This window comes from Mobula birostris, chromosome 6 (genome assembly GCF_030028105.1).
Source record: "Mobula birostris isolate sMobBir1 chromosome 6, sMobBir1.hap1, whole genome shotgun sequence".
Taxonomy (NCBI): Eukaryota; Metazoa; Chordata; class Chondrichthyes; order Myliobatiformes; family Myliobatidae; genus Mobula; species Mobula birostris.
Genome location: NC_092375.1, coordinates 127,452,297 through 127,469,289, shown reverse-complemented (window position 1 = coordinate 127,469,289; position 16,993 = coordinate 127,452,297).

Here is a 16,993-nt window from a genome sequence, read left to right as displayed (position 1 = left end):
AAGCCAAAAGCCAAAAGAGGATGGATAGACTAAAAGTGCAATGGATATATGGGAGTTATATATGGGTGTTACATACTTCATGGATATCTTATGACTGTCTTGTGAGGGTGATGTAATGGTCTTGTGGAGGTCACATGTTGTAATTTTCCCGCCAATGTGAGGTCATGTGATGACCTGTTCTCACCAGTTATATAAGTGTAGACCCCTGGTGACATAGTTACTTTTTCCAGTTAGAACATAAGCCAGATACTCCTCTCCACTGTGTATTTGCCTTATGACGCAGTTTTGATTTAAGACGGAGTTTTACATTCTATTGTAAGGTACATGAGTACTGAGTGGCAGTTTGTTAAATAGCCACATAGCAGTTTACTTCCAGTTAAGATTTACGTTTGTTTTTATTTATATTGAGCAGAGTTTAATAAATGTTTGATTGTTTTTAAAAAACCTGACTCAATTCTATATTCATTGCTGCCGGTCACGTGACATTGGAATGATTCCACCTTGACCGCGCTTGGCAGAAACTGAAAATTAGCCCCAATATCTTCCAAACAGTTTTCTAATAGCTTAGGAAGCTGAACTCCTCTCAGAATTTTATTGATGAACAAAAAGCATCGTTGGATGCCGGGGTGACACTGGTATCTTCTCCGGATGAGTGACAAAGAGCTGGTGCTGTGTTTATGATGGCTTCACCAAGGCAAGGAAGGGCAAACTCCCACAGCGAGACTTCCATCAAACGCAGCAGTGTAGAGAAATGTCACCCTCCACAGGTTCCCTTTCAAGTCACTTGACATCCTGATTTGGAAATCCATTGTCGTTTCCCAGATCCTGGAGCCACCTGACCAAACAGCAACACAGAAGCAGCCTCACTAATAATCACAACAACTTGCATTTGTGTTATTCACTTTTTAAAAGAGGCAAAAATTTCCTGGATTGTTCTTGGGAGTATTAAAAAAAACAAAACGTGATACTAACTGTATAAAATGTTTGAAAATTTTCAGAGTAAAATCTTGGTTAAAGGGTAGGGTTTAAGAAAACATTCACATTTGGAGAGAATGCTAAAGCTTTGACTTTGTCTGCTGCAGGCAAAACTATTAACTGTGGAGGAACTGAAATCAAGAAGACATTAGAAGCCAGAGCTTGAAGAACGTACGTAAGATCATAAGTCATAGGAGCAGAATGAGGCGATTTGACCCATCAAGTTTGCTTCCTCATTCCGTCATGGCTGCCTTATTACCCCTCTCAATCCTATTCTCCTGCCTTCTTCCCTTAACCTTTGACACTCTGACTAATCAAGAACTTACCAAACTCCGCTTTAAATGTACCCAATGACTTGGCCTCCACAGCTGTCAGTGGCAGTGAATTCCACAAATTCACTACTTCTGGCTAAAGAAATTTCTTTTCATCTCCGTTCTAAATGAATGTCCTTCTGTTATGAGGATGTTTCCTCTGGTCCTAGACTCCCCCACCATTGGAAACAAACTCTCCCCATCCATCTTATCCAAACCTTTCACTATTCAATAGGTTCCCACGGGATTCCAACCCCCTCATTTTTCTAAACTCAAGTGCTCCTCATACATTAACTCTTTCATTCCCAGAATCATTTTTGTGAACCTCCTCTGGATCCTCTCCAACGCCAGCACATCTTTTCCTAGATGCGGGGCCTGAAATTGCTCACAGTACTCCAAGTGTGGTCTGACTAACATGTGTGGTCAGCCTTATAACATGGATTCACGTGGGTTTCCTCCAGATGCTTCAGTTTCCTCCCACATTCCACTGATGTATGAGTTAGGCTTCGTATGCTGTGGATATGCTATGTTGGTGTTAGAAGCGTGGTGACACTTGTGGGCTGCCCCATCAATTCCTCGAGGCAAGCAACGAATAGGCCGTCCCGGCCCTTCGAGCCACACTGCCCAATTTAATCCTAGCCCAATCACAGGACAATTTACAAAGACCAATTAACCTACCAACTGATACGTCTTTGGACTGTGGGAGGAAGCTGGAGCACTCGGAGGTGACCCACGCGGTCACAGGGAGACTGTACGAACTTACATACGGCAGCAAGAATTGAACCCAGGTCACCTGTACGATAAAGCATTGTGCTAACCACTAAGCTCCACACACAGTGAGAAAAATGTGTTCAAAGGCAAGAAAAACTTAAGGAGGGGCATTACCTTAGTGGTGCTTGAAAACCTGGAAGAGGTTTCTTTAACTGGGGCTATATCTAGATGAGAGAGTGCAGGAATGACTGGCGATGGGGAGTTTGTTTTGGTCTAGAAAATGGGCAATGGTTTTAGATGACCTTATGTTTTTGGACACTTAACGTTTCTAAGGTGCCTAGAAGAGTGCTGATGTTTTTATGTCTGGAGATGGCATAACATATGAATTAGGGGCAGGAGTAGATCATTCAGGCCCTTAATCCTGATTTTGGCTGATCTAGTTGTAAACTCAACTCTCTTTCCTCGCTACCATGGTAGTCTTTCACTCCCTTACTTATTAAGATCTATATGATCCACCTTAAAAATATTCAAAGTAAATGAAGACCTGGTATAAAAATTACTAAGAATGAGGTTTTGGGGTACTTGGAGAGACATGACAAAATAGACCAAAGTCAGCAGGGTTTCCTTAAGGGGAAATCTTGCCTGACAAATCTGTTGAAATTCTTTGTGGAAATAATAGGCAGGGTAGACAAAGGAGAGTCAGTGGATGTTGTGCACTTAGATTTTCAGAAGGTCTTTGACAAGGTGCTGCGCATAAGGCTGCTTCACAAGGTAAGAGTCCATGGTACTACAGGAAAGATACTAGCATGGATAGGAGATTGACTGATTGGCAGGAGGCAAAGAGTGGGAATAAAGGGAGCCCTATTCTAGTTGGCTACCGATTATTGGTGGTGTTCCATGGGGGTCAGTATTAGGGCCACTTCTTCTCATGTTATGTGTCATTGATTTGGATATCAGAATTGATGGTTTTAGTGGGCAAGTTTACAGATGATACAAAGATAGGTGGAGGGACAGTTAGTGTTGAGGAAGGAGTCCAGAAGAATAGGGGGCGGGGTTCATCTCACTAGAGCCTATTGACTATTGAAAGGCCTAGATAGAGTGGACATGGGGAGGATGTTTCCCATTGCAGGGGAGTCTAGAACCAGAGGCAACTGACTCAAGATAAAAGGATATCCATTTTGAACAGAGATAAGGGAGAATTTCTTTAACTAGAGGGTGGTGAATCTGTGAAATCCATTGCAACAGATGGCTGTGGAGGCCAAGTGATTGAGTACATTTAAAGAAGAGATGGATAGGTTCTTGGTTAGTCAGTGTGTCAATGGTTAGGGGAGAAGGCAGAAGAATGTCTTTGAGAAGGATAATAAATCAGCCATGTTAGAATGGTGAAGCAAACTTGATGAGCCGAGTGGCCTAATTCTGCAGCATGTCTTACGGTCACGACTCTGATAAAATGGAAAGCCTTATCCCTGTCTTACTGATGACCTGTCATTTTTAAATAGACCCTTAAGTTCGAGTTTGCCCCAGAGGAGGAAGTATTCTCACGATATCTAGCCTGGCAAGACCCCCCAGGATCTCGTATATTTTGGTCACTGCCTCTTCTTCTAGAAACCCAGCCTGTCAATCTTCCCTCATTATACAATCTGCCCGTTTCAAGTTTCAACCCAATAAACATTCGCTATATCATTTCCAACATGTATGTTTCAAGACTCTTCAGGCTTCACCACTATTGAGGTGGAGGCTTCAGGACATCAGACACAGGCAATGAGTCGAGGTATGGCACTGTCACAGAGGTTGAATTGGTGATCTGGAGTTGCTGCAGGAATTTTGTCTGTGGCTCAGTATAGATAGAGATTAGCTTTATTTGTCACATGTGCATTGAAACATCAAAACATACGGTGAAATATGCATCGTTTGCATCAAATCAAATCAGCGAAGATTGTGCTGGGCAGCCTGTAAGTTTCACCACACTTCCAATGCCAGCATGGCACGTCGACATCCCACTTACCCTAACCCGTCCGTGTTTGGAATGTGGACAGAAACCGGAGCACCCAGAGGAAACCCACCAGTCACAGGAGGAACATAGAAACTTCTTTCATCAGCAGCGGGAATTGAACCCGGATCGGTGAAAGCAGACAATGTAAAGCAATATGGTAACCAGTGCGCTACTGTACCACGCTGTGCCATGAAGGGGCAATCTGTTGTGTTAAATCTTCAAGTGGTTGTCAGAATGGGAGCTGGTGACTAGAGAACTACTTGTGATTTGAATCAATGGCAGACATTTCACATTTACCAATGAGTGTCTTTTTGTTCATCCAGTTCTGAGAACTGGACATGCAATTAGCTAATTCCGAGATGGTCGTGGCGAGGTGAAGCCAGAGGCTGTCAGTGTACATATGAGAAGTGATGTGGTTGGCTTTGATTGGATTAAGCTAGTGTTGTTTGCGCCAGGGAGCAATGAAATTTCTTGTTTGCATGAAACCGACAGAGTAAAGCAAGGATATCTGGTAATAATAAATGCAAACGCTACAATAGGTGCAGTGTGGTGTGCAAAAGCAGCAGAATGGTGTAAAGGTTGTCTCTGAAGTCACACAACAAAAACTGAGGATTTTGCCAAATTGAAAATAGGTAGTTGAGAAATCGGAGAGGGCACACATGATGTACTGTAGCTTTGCAGAAGTGGGTAGAAAGTGCCTTGGATGCAACAGAATTGCTGAGGATTGAGCCAAGGCCTGGTAGTGCAGCAGTTAGCGCATTGGTTTACAGTGCCAGGCAGCAATCTCCGATCGGGGTTCAATTCCCACCATTGCATGTAAGGAGTTCGTACGTTCTCTCTGTGACCACCTGGGTTTCCTCCAGGTGCTCTGGTTTCCCTCCACAGTCCAAAGATGTACAGGTTAGGGTTACTGAGATGTTGGCATGCCATGTTAGCGCTGGGAGCATGGCGACACTCGCAGGCTACCCAATCAAATCGTCCCTGATTTGATTTGACATAGGTGATGCATTTCACCATATGTTTCAATGTACATGTGACTTATAAAGCTAACCTTTCTATTGTTATACCAGGGATTGTGATCCCATCCCGCTGGGTAATGGAGGAAAGGAGGTACGGGCGACTACTATGAACAAAAGCTGTGGGTGACATGAGAAGGCTAAAGTGGGACGGCTCTTCATGGATGTATAAGTTGTCAATCATGTCCTGTTTAATCAGAGAATTGCTGACCATGGTATCGAATGGCAGTGGATCTTCAAAGACACAGAGGAAAGGTAGTGGAGCAAACAGCACACTATGGAATGGGTCCTGCAGTGTGTATTTGAACCACATGTTGGAAAGGAGTGAAACCTTTGAAGGAAGGTGGAAAGGTGGAGTAAAGTGGTTAAAAAAATTAAAATGCTTAAATTTTCAAAGGAGCCACATCTTGGGAGAAATAGCTGTGGATTTAAAGTGCTCGATCATGTTGCCTGTGTAGTGTATTTCAGTGGATATAGTTGTACCCAGAGGAGCTGGTTTAGAAAGATAAAAATCAGGCAATTTCCTGTCCTCTTTGATCTTTTCTCACCTCTCATGGGTGGGATTGCACATGTGGACATCATATCGGGATTTTTACACCCGACCATTCTCCCTGTTTGAACTCACATGAACAGTTGGGTGAAGTGTCAGAGGGTGTGCCTTTGCTGGTGGAACTGAAAACACCGGTACCTGCAAAGCAGAGTGGGGAAAGTGTGACCCGAATGAACCAAACGTAGCTCCCAGCAACATGTAAGTGGAACGGTTTCTGGTCCTGTCGGGTTTGTGCTCTGTGAGTGGACATTGCACTCTGTTGTTCCCAAGGCTCAGCTCAATATCGGCGCCATCTACAAGACCTCTCAGTGAGTAAATGTCAGCAGGTGAGCTGCGACGTTGGGTCATTATGGAGCGTGACACAAATACCCTCTCACCATGTGACACCCTTTCACTGAGAAACTGGTTCGGGGTGGCAACTTTTCTGTTGCTCTACACTTAACAGAAAGATTTGCCTCATTCGAGAATTCTGTACTTTTCTGCTTCGGGGCTGTGGGCTTAAAGCAGCAATGAAAACATAATCTCAGGCCAGCTGCTCTATGCATCGATAAATCTATCCCCAGAGGGCCCAAGTTCCTGGCCTGATGAGAGTAACGCCGCAGCTCAGCTTCACGTTTAACAGTGTCGCTGCTGAAAACAGAGCTAACCTTACATCTTTATGGGACTGGCTGTGCTGAATGCTTCTGGAAGAGGCACATCTCAGAAGAGGCTAATTGTCCAAGCCCCTCACTCCTGCAGAGGGGTAAAAGGGGCAAGTCTGGGAGTGGCGAAGTTTCTTCAGGCCAACCTTCAACTGAGGTGTGCAGATATAGATCAGCAACATCAGCCATTTTGGCAGGAGGTGAAAATATCACGGGCAGGACAGGTTCCAGAGTTAGTGATTTCTCTTTTAATTGGAACAGTTCACTTGGACTTTGTTTGCCAAATTCGACGGAATGCAGTCCAGGAAGGCTGATCACATGGCTTTGCCTCCACCTCCCAGTACCTGACCCGTCCCCATTCGGTGATCCAGCGCATTCCCACTTCACTTGAAAAGTAAACAAGTCTCTTTCTTCTCCAGTGGGAAGATACTTGATTCTTATGTAAGTAGCCCTTATCTCACCACCATGCTATAGAACTGATAACTGGAAGGTTTCAAAGGGAATGGAGCAAAGTTTTGTTCCAGTGTTGAAATGATTTCGCTCTTGGGTTTGCTCATGCAAGCATCCTTTGGATTAATTCCCTATGACTTCAGGCCAGTCCTCCCTTTGCTTCAGAGGTACCATAATTGTCAAAGTAGCACTCCCTTACAACTTTTTCCTCAAAGTCAAGAAGGAAAACTGAATCATACAGTTAAGTCCGTGAACAGAGATACGCAGGGAGCAGGAAGTCAACCCAAGATACGAGTAACAGAGAGTAGGGTGGAGCTGTCCTGGGGTCCTGTTTGTGTTAAACTCTTCAGTCTACATGTTGACATTAAATAATGAACAGGGACATGTCTGTGAGAAGAAAGGCTGATTATCTGTGCACTTGTCACCTCTGAATTTGCTGTTGACAAAATCCCAGGTCACTTATAGGTTCAGTAATACCAGACACAGGAGATGATTCTTATAGCAGGCTGTTTCTGCCTCCTGTATTCAACCTCCCGAAGTTTCCTACTTTTGCTCCATCTGAGATCCCCAAATCTTCAACTCACCTTTATCCTTCAGTCCTGTACAACACAGTACAAGCCCTCTGGCAAAGATGTTGTGTTTGACTTTTAACCTGCTCTAAGATCAATCCAACCTTCCCCCTCCATTTTTCAATCATCCATGTACCTGTTTAGGAGTACTTAAATACCCCTAATGTATCTGCTTCTACCACCACTCCTGGAAAAACGTTCCACTCACCCACCACTGTCTGTGTAAAAAGCTTACCCCTGACATCCCCCCCTAAACTTTCCTTTAATCACCTTGAAATTATGCCTCCTCTTATTAGTCATTTCCTCCCGGGGAAAAAGTGTCTGGCTTATCAACTCTATCTACACCTCTTATCAACTTGTACACCTCTATCAAACTACTTCTCATTCTCTTTTGTTTTAGAAAGAAAAGCCCTAGCTCGCTCAGCCTATCATCTTAAAATATGCTTTCTAATCCAGGCAGCATCCCAGTAAATCTCCTCTGCACCCTTTCTGAAGCCTGCACATCCTTCCTATAATGAGGTAACCAGAACTGAAAACAACACTCGAAGCATGGTCTAACCAGGGTTTGATGGATTTGCAATATTAACTCACAGCTCTTGAACTCAGTCTGCTGACTAATGAAGGACAACTTCTTAATATAATTTCTTAACAACCCTGCTTTGGTCAGAGGTATTATTCCTGCTCTAAGTTGTTAGTATGGCGAGAGGTGACAGAGCTTTGTCAGTTGTTTTGTATGCTAGTAAACTCTCCATCCTTCCACAGAATCGTGGAGTCTGTAAAGACGTTGCACCAAACAAGAGCAGCTCCCTCATAGGCCACATCAGCTGTAACAACGCCAATCACTTTCTTCAATGTAGAATTCATAGCTTAACCACTGAAGAGAGCCAGTGATGATATGAAACACAACATCCATTAAGTGTCTTGAGGATTTTAATATTCCTGATTGAAACTTATGCCTGCAAGGTTTGATTTGTTTCAAGTAAGTGCTTAACCTTCGCACAGCCCTCCCGCAATCACATTACTATGTGTGTTCCTCTCATCCTGACCCTGCTTTCTTCTCACAGCTGTGAGCATTGAGTAATTGCCACATGACTGAAACTTTTATTTTTGTTGATTTGCAGAGGGGAAGGTGTACATGATTATGTGGAATCCGAAGGGAAGGGAGCCCGGCTGCATGGTTTTGTACATGCATGGCTAGGGGTGCGAGGCGAGAGAGACTTGCTGTGGGGAGGAGAACCATGCAGATTGGGGTGGGACACATTATGAGGAAGGACAGAGCGTGAGGCGAGGGAGGGGTTTGGTTGTTGGGGCGGAAGGAATGGAGGGATTTCTGCGAGAAAGTGATCAGTGCATCTCTGCTGTGTGGCGGAGGGAGTTGTGGGGATGCAGAAGATTTTTGGACGAGTTTCTCCCATATGGTTCATACCAACTGATGTTGCAATGTGGGAACTTCGGGGTTTTCAGACAGATCCAGTTCCTCAAATGAAAATACCTGATGATGCAATCAGCACAATCCGTAACATTCCAGACGTGCAGAGGGCCAGCGATCAGACGGGAAAACCATTTAACTGTCTGTGTGCTGGAAATCACGTGGAACTTTCCAACTCAGCAAAATAAAAACTGGTCTGGCAAATTGTGTACAACTAGAGGGCATAGCCTCAAGACTCAGGGGAGTAGATTTAGGACGGAGATGAGGTGGAACTGCTTTTCCCAGAGAGTGGTGAATCTATGGAATTCTGTGCCCTATGAAGCAGTGGAGGCTACCTTAGTAAATAAGACAAGGTTGGATAGATTTTTGCAAAGTAGGGGAATGAAAGGTTGTGGAGAAAAGGCAGGTAGATAGAGATGAGTCCATGGTAAGATCAGCCATGATCTTATTGAATGACAGAGCAGGTTTGATGGGCCTGATGGCCTACTCCTGCTCCTGTTTCTTATGTTCTTATGTAAGAAGTCTCCACGAGTGTCAGCCGTGCCTCAGGGGCTAACACTTTTCCCTTTTGAGTCACATCCCAGCGATCAAAACACAGCTCAAGCTCAAGGTAAGGCCCTTGCTGAGGATAGAACGTTCAGCATCAGTGGGGGGGGGGGGGGGGTAGTGAAAACACGGCAGGGTTTGGAGTTGGGGTCAGGGGAGGGTAGAGGGCTAGAGGGGTCAGTGGAGAGAAGAGGGTTGGGGTGTTCGGGAAAATGGAGCGGGAGGAAGATGGTGGCTCAGAGGAATGAAGGGGGACGAGGAGTAGAGGGGAGCCTGAGAGACCACGGGTGGGTGGGTAATGTTGTTGGAAGAAGGGGTGAATTAGGAGAAAAGTGCCGGCCTGAGGTCAGAGCCAGAGTTGAAGCGGCTGGGCCCACAGCCTGGAGGCGGTCATAGCCAAACTTTCCACCACCTGAGTTTCTGGAATCTACTAGTTAAAAGCAGCAATTGTGCTCTTGGAACTCTCAATGTATCATAATCGATTACAGAGTTTGTAGCAGCACAGACTGGCTAAAGATGAGTTAACAAAATGCAATTCTTGTGACACACATTATTTCCCACACAAAGCATTGCAAAGATCTAACAACTGATTCCTCCTTTTAGCACTCCAGAGACAGGAGTGCCATCCACAATTGGTCCTCCAAAGGCAGGTGTGCCAACCACAATATGGTCCTCCAGAGACAGGGGTGCCACCACAATTGGTCCTCCAAGGGTAGGGGTGCCATCCACAACTGGTCCTCCAGAGACAGGGGTTCCACCACAATTGGTCTCCAGAGACAAGGTGCCAACCACAGCTGGTCCTCCAAGAGCAAGTGTGCCATCACAATTGGTCTTCCAAGGGCAGGAGTGCTACCACAGTTGTTCCTCCAGAGACAGGGGTGCCACCACAATTGGTCCTCTAGAGACAAGGGTGACAACCACAATTGGTCCTCCAAGGGCAGGTATATGACCACAATTGGTCCTCCAAGGGTAGGGGTGCCATCCACAATTGGTCCTCCTGAGACTTGCTCTGTTTTTACTAGTATTCTTTTACTTCCATTTTACATATGTGGACATTTATGGGAAGGCCACTGTTTATTGCCCACTTCTGATCGCCCTAATAGAGCAGCTTGGTAGATTGTTTCTGGAGTCAACATTGGTGGGTATGTGGCCCTTAAACATGGCAGTGTAGAGTTTCAATAACAAATCCACAGCCTCATCATCAACCTCGAGGGAAAAGAGGGGACTGCCCAGACGGTAACCATCTTCAAGAAAGGAGGCATCTAGTGGTGGTAATCTGACTGCTGTCTGCCCGGGTCCTTGTCAGCTCTCTCCTAATGTCCCACAGAGTGGGTTCCATCCATCCACAGGCACAGTGGATGTGATGCTTCAAAGAAAACGCAGGGAGGATCACTGCTCTCTACACGTGGCCTGGCTCTTCCTTATTGAAGCCTTTGATTCTATTGGTCAGAAGGGAATGAGGAACAGTCTCCTCAAGTCTGGCTGGCCATACCCATCTCACTGCCTTGTGCTTGGTCCATGATGGTTTGCAAACCTGATATTAAAATAAGTACACATCAAAACAAGGACCAGTATCGTTGCCCCAATACCTTTCTCAGTCTCTTCTATTATAATATAAATCCAGGGGGCAGCACAATAGCTTAGCGATTAGCACAACGCCTCACAGCAGCCAACTGTAAGATTGGTCTTTAATTCCCACCACTGCCTGTAAGGAGTTTGTACGTTCTTCCCATGAATGTGTGGATTTCCTCTGAATGCTCCAGTTTCCTCCCACATTCCATCGGAGTACAGTTAGGGTTGGAGAGGATGGGCATGTTATTTTGCCGCCGGAAGCATGGCCACAAGTGGGGGCAGCCAATCCTCACTGATTTGATTTGACACGATCAATGCTTGCTGCTGTATGTTTCCATGTACATGAAGCTAATCTTTATTTATTTAAGTATTCCATTCAACCTCCAACAAACATCTTGTAAGTATGGAGCTAATGGGACACTGTTCAACTTATGGCGCCTGCAGATCACAAGTAAGGTCAACCAAAACTCAGAAGTTGAGCTGTAGAATGGTGGCGATGCTTGTGTCGGTGCATACTCAGGTACTGAGCTCTGATGCATTATTTGCACGTGCTAGAATATTCAAGGATAAGCCTTAAACTCAACAGCCATGTAACATCCACTACCATTCTGACCCTGCTGAAAATAAGAGTTCTGAGTGAGTGCCTGGAGAACATTAACTATTTCCTTTATCAGGGAGCTGTCTTGTCGAGGCAGAAATTCACCATTGATGTACCAGTGTGGTGTTAGAGGAAAGGGTATTTGGAGATCAAGACCTCAGACTCATGGTCCTACCGGACAGAAGTGATCTCTGTTCTTCTGAGTTCTGCAGGCACTGGAAAAATATCATCAACTTTATCCCCTAAAAATCCTCCAGATTGACTGAAGGGACAGGTGACCAGCATCAGGCCAATATCATCAGAACTGAGGACCTAGTTACACTCAGTTGGTTACGCTGGGCTAGGTCATGTTGTTTGGGTACCCAGACTCCCAAAACAGACACACTGCTGCTATCTATGCCGTGGGAGAAGGTGACCATGCTGACAAAGGCGACAAGTTTCAAAGATGTGCACAAAGTGTCCTTGAAGAAACCTAGGAACTCTGATCCAAGACCACTCAAGGAGGAGAAAAATCATTCAGGATGGCACTTATACTCTTAAGCTTATGTATCTAGAGTACGTAGAGACCCTGCATAGCTGTGTACCGTCCTGCCCGACAGTGACCTCCGATCCATCTGTAGGAGAAGACTGCAGGTCTTACAATAGCCCCAGTAGCCATCTTAGAACCTACAATACTGGAGAGGAAGCAACTGAAGCTCAATCCCTGGGGACAGCCTGAGAAGAAGATGATAATTGGCGAGGCCAAGTATGGATGACAAATTTCCTCCTCTGAGGATAGTAGTGAACCAGACAGGGTTTTATAACAATCTGTTAGTTTTGTGGTCATCATTGCAAAGACTGGACATTTATCCTATTTTACTCTGGGCTACCACAGACTACCACATTGGGATTTGAGCAGTGGGAGCTTCTAGATTGTTTCCCCAGGCCTCTTGGTATATAGTCTAGGCACTTAACCATTTTACCACTGCTGGTTGTGAATGGAAAGTTCAAAGTAAATTTATTATCAAAATATGTAGTTTCAATGGCCACTTTGTTACACCTGTTTGATAATGCAAATATCTAATCAGCCAATCATGTGGCAGAAACTCAAAAGGTTTAGTTGTTAATCAGGCCAAACATCAGAATGGGGAATAAATGTGATCAAGTGACTTTGACCATGGAATGATTGTTGGTGCCAGATGGGATGTTTTGAGTATCTCAGAAACTGCTGACTCCTGAGATTTTCATGCACAAATCACTAGTATCTACAGTGGTGTAAACACTTCAATAACTGGTGTGCAGAAGAGCATCTCTGAATGCACAACACATTGGACATTGAAGTGGATAGGCTACAGTAGCCGAAGACCACAAACATACACTTAGTGACCATTTTATTAGGTACATACCTAATAAAGTATATGTCACCATATACTACCTTAAAATTCATTTTCTTGCAGGCATTCACAGGAAAACAAAGAAACATAATAGAATCAATGAAAGAATTACACATAATACTGAGAACGTGCATTGTAGCGTCCTTGAAGTGAATCCACAGGTTGTGGAATCAGTTCAGAGTTGAGGTGAGTGAAGTTGTCCATACCAGTTCAGAGGCCTTATGGTTGAAGAGTAATAACTGTTTCTGAACCGGTTGGTATGTGACCTAAGGCTCCTGTATCCTGTTTCTGATGGCAGCAGTGAGAAAAGAGCATAGCCTGGATGGTGGAAATACAACAGGTTGACTTTACACAGTGCTGCTAATATATTGACACACTCCATGTGCAAAATAGGAGCACTCTGAGCAAAATCTGATACTGTGTCACAGAAGAGAAGATTACATGCCTGTTTTGCAGAATCCCCTGGCCAGGCAAGCAGAGCTGAGGGGAATCTTGTGGCACTTGAGGTTTAGCTAAGTGAAGGTGCCATTTCCAGTTGTGCTAGACAGCAAACAAGCAGGTAAAGGCAGAATCCTGGGAGTTTTGTTGGACTAAGGTAAGTCAGTCTCATGCTTTCCATGAGAAGATAGCATGCCAATTGCTGCTCTCTGGCTCATATAGAAATGATGGCTACCAGCAGGGAGTGTGGAACAGCACTGATGGCTAAGATGAATCACTGTTTTAGGAGTGGCCAGGGGAGAGAAATTTAACTGGGAGCGAAAGTCTTCACATCTCACACTGGGAAATGCTAAAAATATGTGTGGAAAATTATTTATACTGAACATTTGATTCATCCAGCAACCAGACTCTATGAATCAGAGCTTCAGACTCAGTGTGTTGGCCCTTTGGTCACCGACTTGGATATGCTTTTGGCAGGGTGGCTCAGTGAGTAATCCACTATGAGGCAGGGCCGTGTGGCACCGCTGCCCCTCAACACTGTGCCTTCTGTTGCTTGTTCGCTGACTGCATCTCCACCCATGTGTGCAAAGTTCCCAGAGAGAGGGATATCCTTTTTCCCTGTGATGACCTCACCTTTGCAAAGGAGGCTTTGAGCAAGAAAGGCTCAGGAAATCTCAAAGCAAATGAAATGAGCTGTTGGATACTAGTGCCCTTGCGATCGAAAGGTTCTTCGGAATTCAAGGGCGAGATACAAAACTTGAGGCTTGTGATTGTTTTGTTAAATGTTACAAGAGCAAAGAACAAGAAGCATTGAGAGAACGACAAGATTAAAGTGTAGTTGTGGTCTTCTCTTACCAGACTAGAGATAACAGAAAATTCATTGATAACAATTAACCAATAAGATAGCCAGAATCAAGTAGTGTGACACTATATGTCAATACTGGAAGATTCACTGAAAAATTACATGTATATGGGTGATTATATGAAAACACAAGCAAACATAGGAATGGTAAATCACAAAAAAAAAATAACAATTCTACACACAATCCAACATTGCTTTGGCATGCAGTTGCTGTGGTAATAAAAGGAACAGGTCAGCCAAGTGGTTCACATGAGGAGTGTGATAATAATCAGATCATTCATTGATGTTAGTCGTAACTGTTAGCAGAACCTAGAGAGAACTCCACTGCCTCCTGATGTTCTGGCGTCAGATTTTATTTTGGGATTAGGAGTTTGTCATCTGAGGAAAGACTGAGCAGATTAGGGTCTATAATCACTGGATCCTAGAAGAAAAACAGATGTTCTCTTTGAGGTTTTTAAGATTCTGAGGTTTGTCAGGGAATGCACCATGAGAATATGCTTTTTAAGCAGGGCATAACATTTCTGAGGACCTCAAGGACGTTTTCAGAAGGTGATGCCTCAAAAATGTGACATTCAGTATGAAGGACCTCATCACCCAAGACATGGCCTCTTCTCATGAGTATCATTAGCGAGGAGGCCCAGGAGCCTGAAAACACACCCTCAACATGTTAGGAACAGATTTTCCTTCTCCACCATCAGATTTCTGAACACACAGTGAACCAATGAATACTACCCCACTATTCCTGCTCTCCTTTGCTCTACTTAATTATATTTAATAATTAAATATAATTATTATATATAAGTATATATAAAAGACATGAAATTTGTTTTGTGGAATACAAAAATTATCTACTATATAACTATATCAATATACTACAAATTGTAACAAGAATATATATTATAATAAGAAATTTATATATATATATATCTTATTATAATTTGTAGTATATGTAATGTATTGTACTACAAATTGCACGACACATGTCAGTGATAATGAACATGATTCTGATTTGGAAAAAAGGGACTGCCACAAGGCTGGAATGAGGGAGAATTTCTTTTCCTTTAGAATTGTGTTGTGGAGAGTTTGAGATGCTGAATCACCATGGAGATAGATCTTATGATGATAAACAAATAATAGAGGGTGGGAAATAAATTGTAGAGACAATGCCAGCAATGAGATCTGCCTTCAGTGTGAAGGGAAGGCGACGGAGTTCATCTGCTCTCGTTTCTTATACGGTACCTGACCTCAGAGAGCATATTGGACACAAGTTTAACGTGTCATCTAGTGGACTGCACTTACAACAGTCTTTCCTTGGAACTTCACCTTAGGTTATTGTCAAACTCCTTGGGAGTAACTTGAACCCAGAAATTTTGGAGAGAGAATCAGAGCACCATTTACCATTTTGTCCAACCGAAAGCAATTTCACTGGTGTTTAATCAGCATAATGGCAAACTCAGTGAACTTTATTTCTGGTGAAAGCGGCCATGCAAATGTTTCATGAACATTAAAGACATAGACTATGTACTTCTGGTTTAAGATGGCGGTACTGAAGATGTGCGACAGCTTACTGGTAAATCATAAAGCAAGAGAATCGACTAAAAAGATTGCTTTTATAACCTTTTGTGAAGAAAATTGTGGTGAATTGTCACCGCAGACAGTGAGGAGGCAGGTGGAGGAGAGGCTGGTTCGGGGGAAAGAGCCGTTTTGGGGCATTGCAAGGTGCAACGTGTTCGAGCTGCAGACAGAGATGAAGTTCATATCGCTACTGGAGATGGAATGAGCAATTTGGAGAGGAGTCGGTGTGTAGGACTTTCAATGCCCGCCCACCAAATTTGGGCTCGAGGCTGGATTTGCTCCAAGTGCTGAGCCGATTTGGTGAGATTAAGAATGGCTTCGGGCTGGGTGGCCCAGGTGTGTCACTGCGCCTGGATTTGGGTCCTGGAGCGTTGCACTAGTCGGTGCTTGGACAATTTAAACGTTGGCCCAGGTAGACCGGGTACGGCGGTGGGATTTGGGCTGATTTTACTCACCTCCAGTGAATGTTTATTCCTTTCCCCGCAGCGCCGAGGCTTTTAACTGATCCAGCTGCTGTGGGTTTCTGCCCTGATGGTGTGATGAACTGGGGACCAAGGCTCGGGCCTACCCCAGCTGCTCTGGGAGTGAATCTGAGACTCAGTCTGTTGTGGGATAATGTAAGACCAAAAGGTCATAAGATTTAGGAGCAGAATTAGGCTATTTGGCTCATTGAGTCTGCTCCACCATTTCATCATGACTCATCCTATTTTCCTGTCAGCCCCAATCTCCTGCCATCCCCCCTGTATTCCATCATGCCTTGACCAATCAAGAATCTGTCAACCTCTATCTTAAATATACATAAAAGCTTGGCCACCACAGCTGCCTATGCAAAGAATTCCACTGATTCACCACTCTCCGGCTAAATAAATTCCTCTTCATCTCCATTCTAAAAGGACACTCCTCTATTTTGAGGCTGTGTCATCTGGTCTCAGACTCTCCTTCCATAAGAAACATCCTCTCTACATTTATTGTATCAAGGCCTTTCACTATTTGATAGAATTTAATGAAGTTACCCCTCAATCTTCTGAATTCTAGTGAATACGGACCCAGAGCCAGCAGACACTCTTCATACCACAAGCCACTAAATCCTAGAATAATTTTCATAAACCTCCTTTGAACCCTCTCCAGTTTCAGCACATCCTTTCTAAGAAAATGGGCCAAACCTATTCGCAATACTCCAAGTGACGCCTCACCAGTGCTTTATAAAGTCTCAACATTACATTCTTGCTTTTATATTCTAGTCCTCTTGAAATGAATGCTAACATTGCATTTGCCTTCCTCACCGCAAACTCAACCTGCAAATTAATCTTTAGGGAATCCTGCACAAACGCTCCCAAGTCCCTTTACGCCTCAGTTTTTTGTATTTTCTCTCCATTTAGAAAAT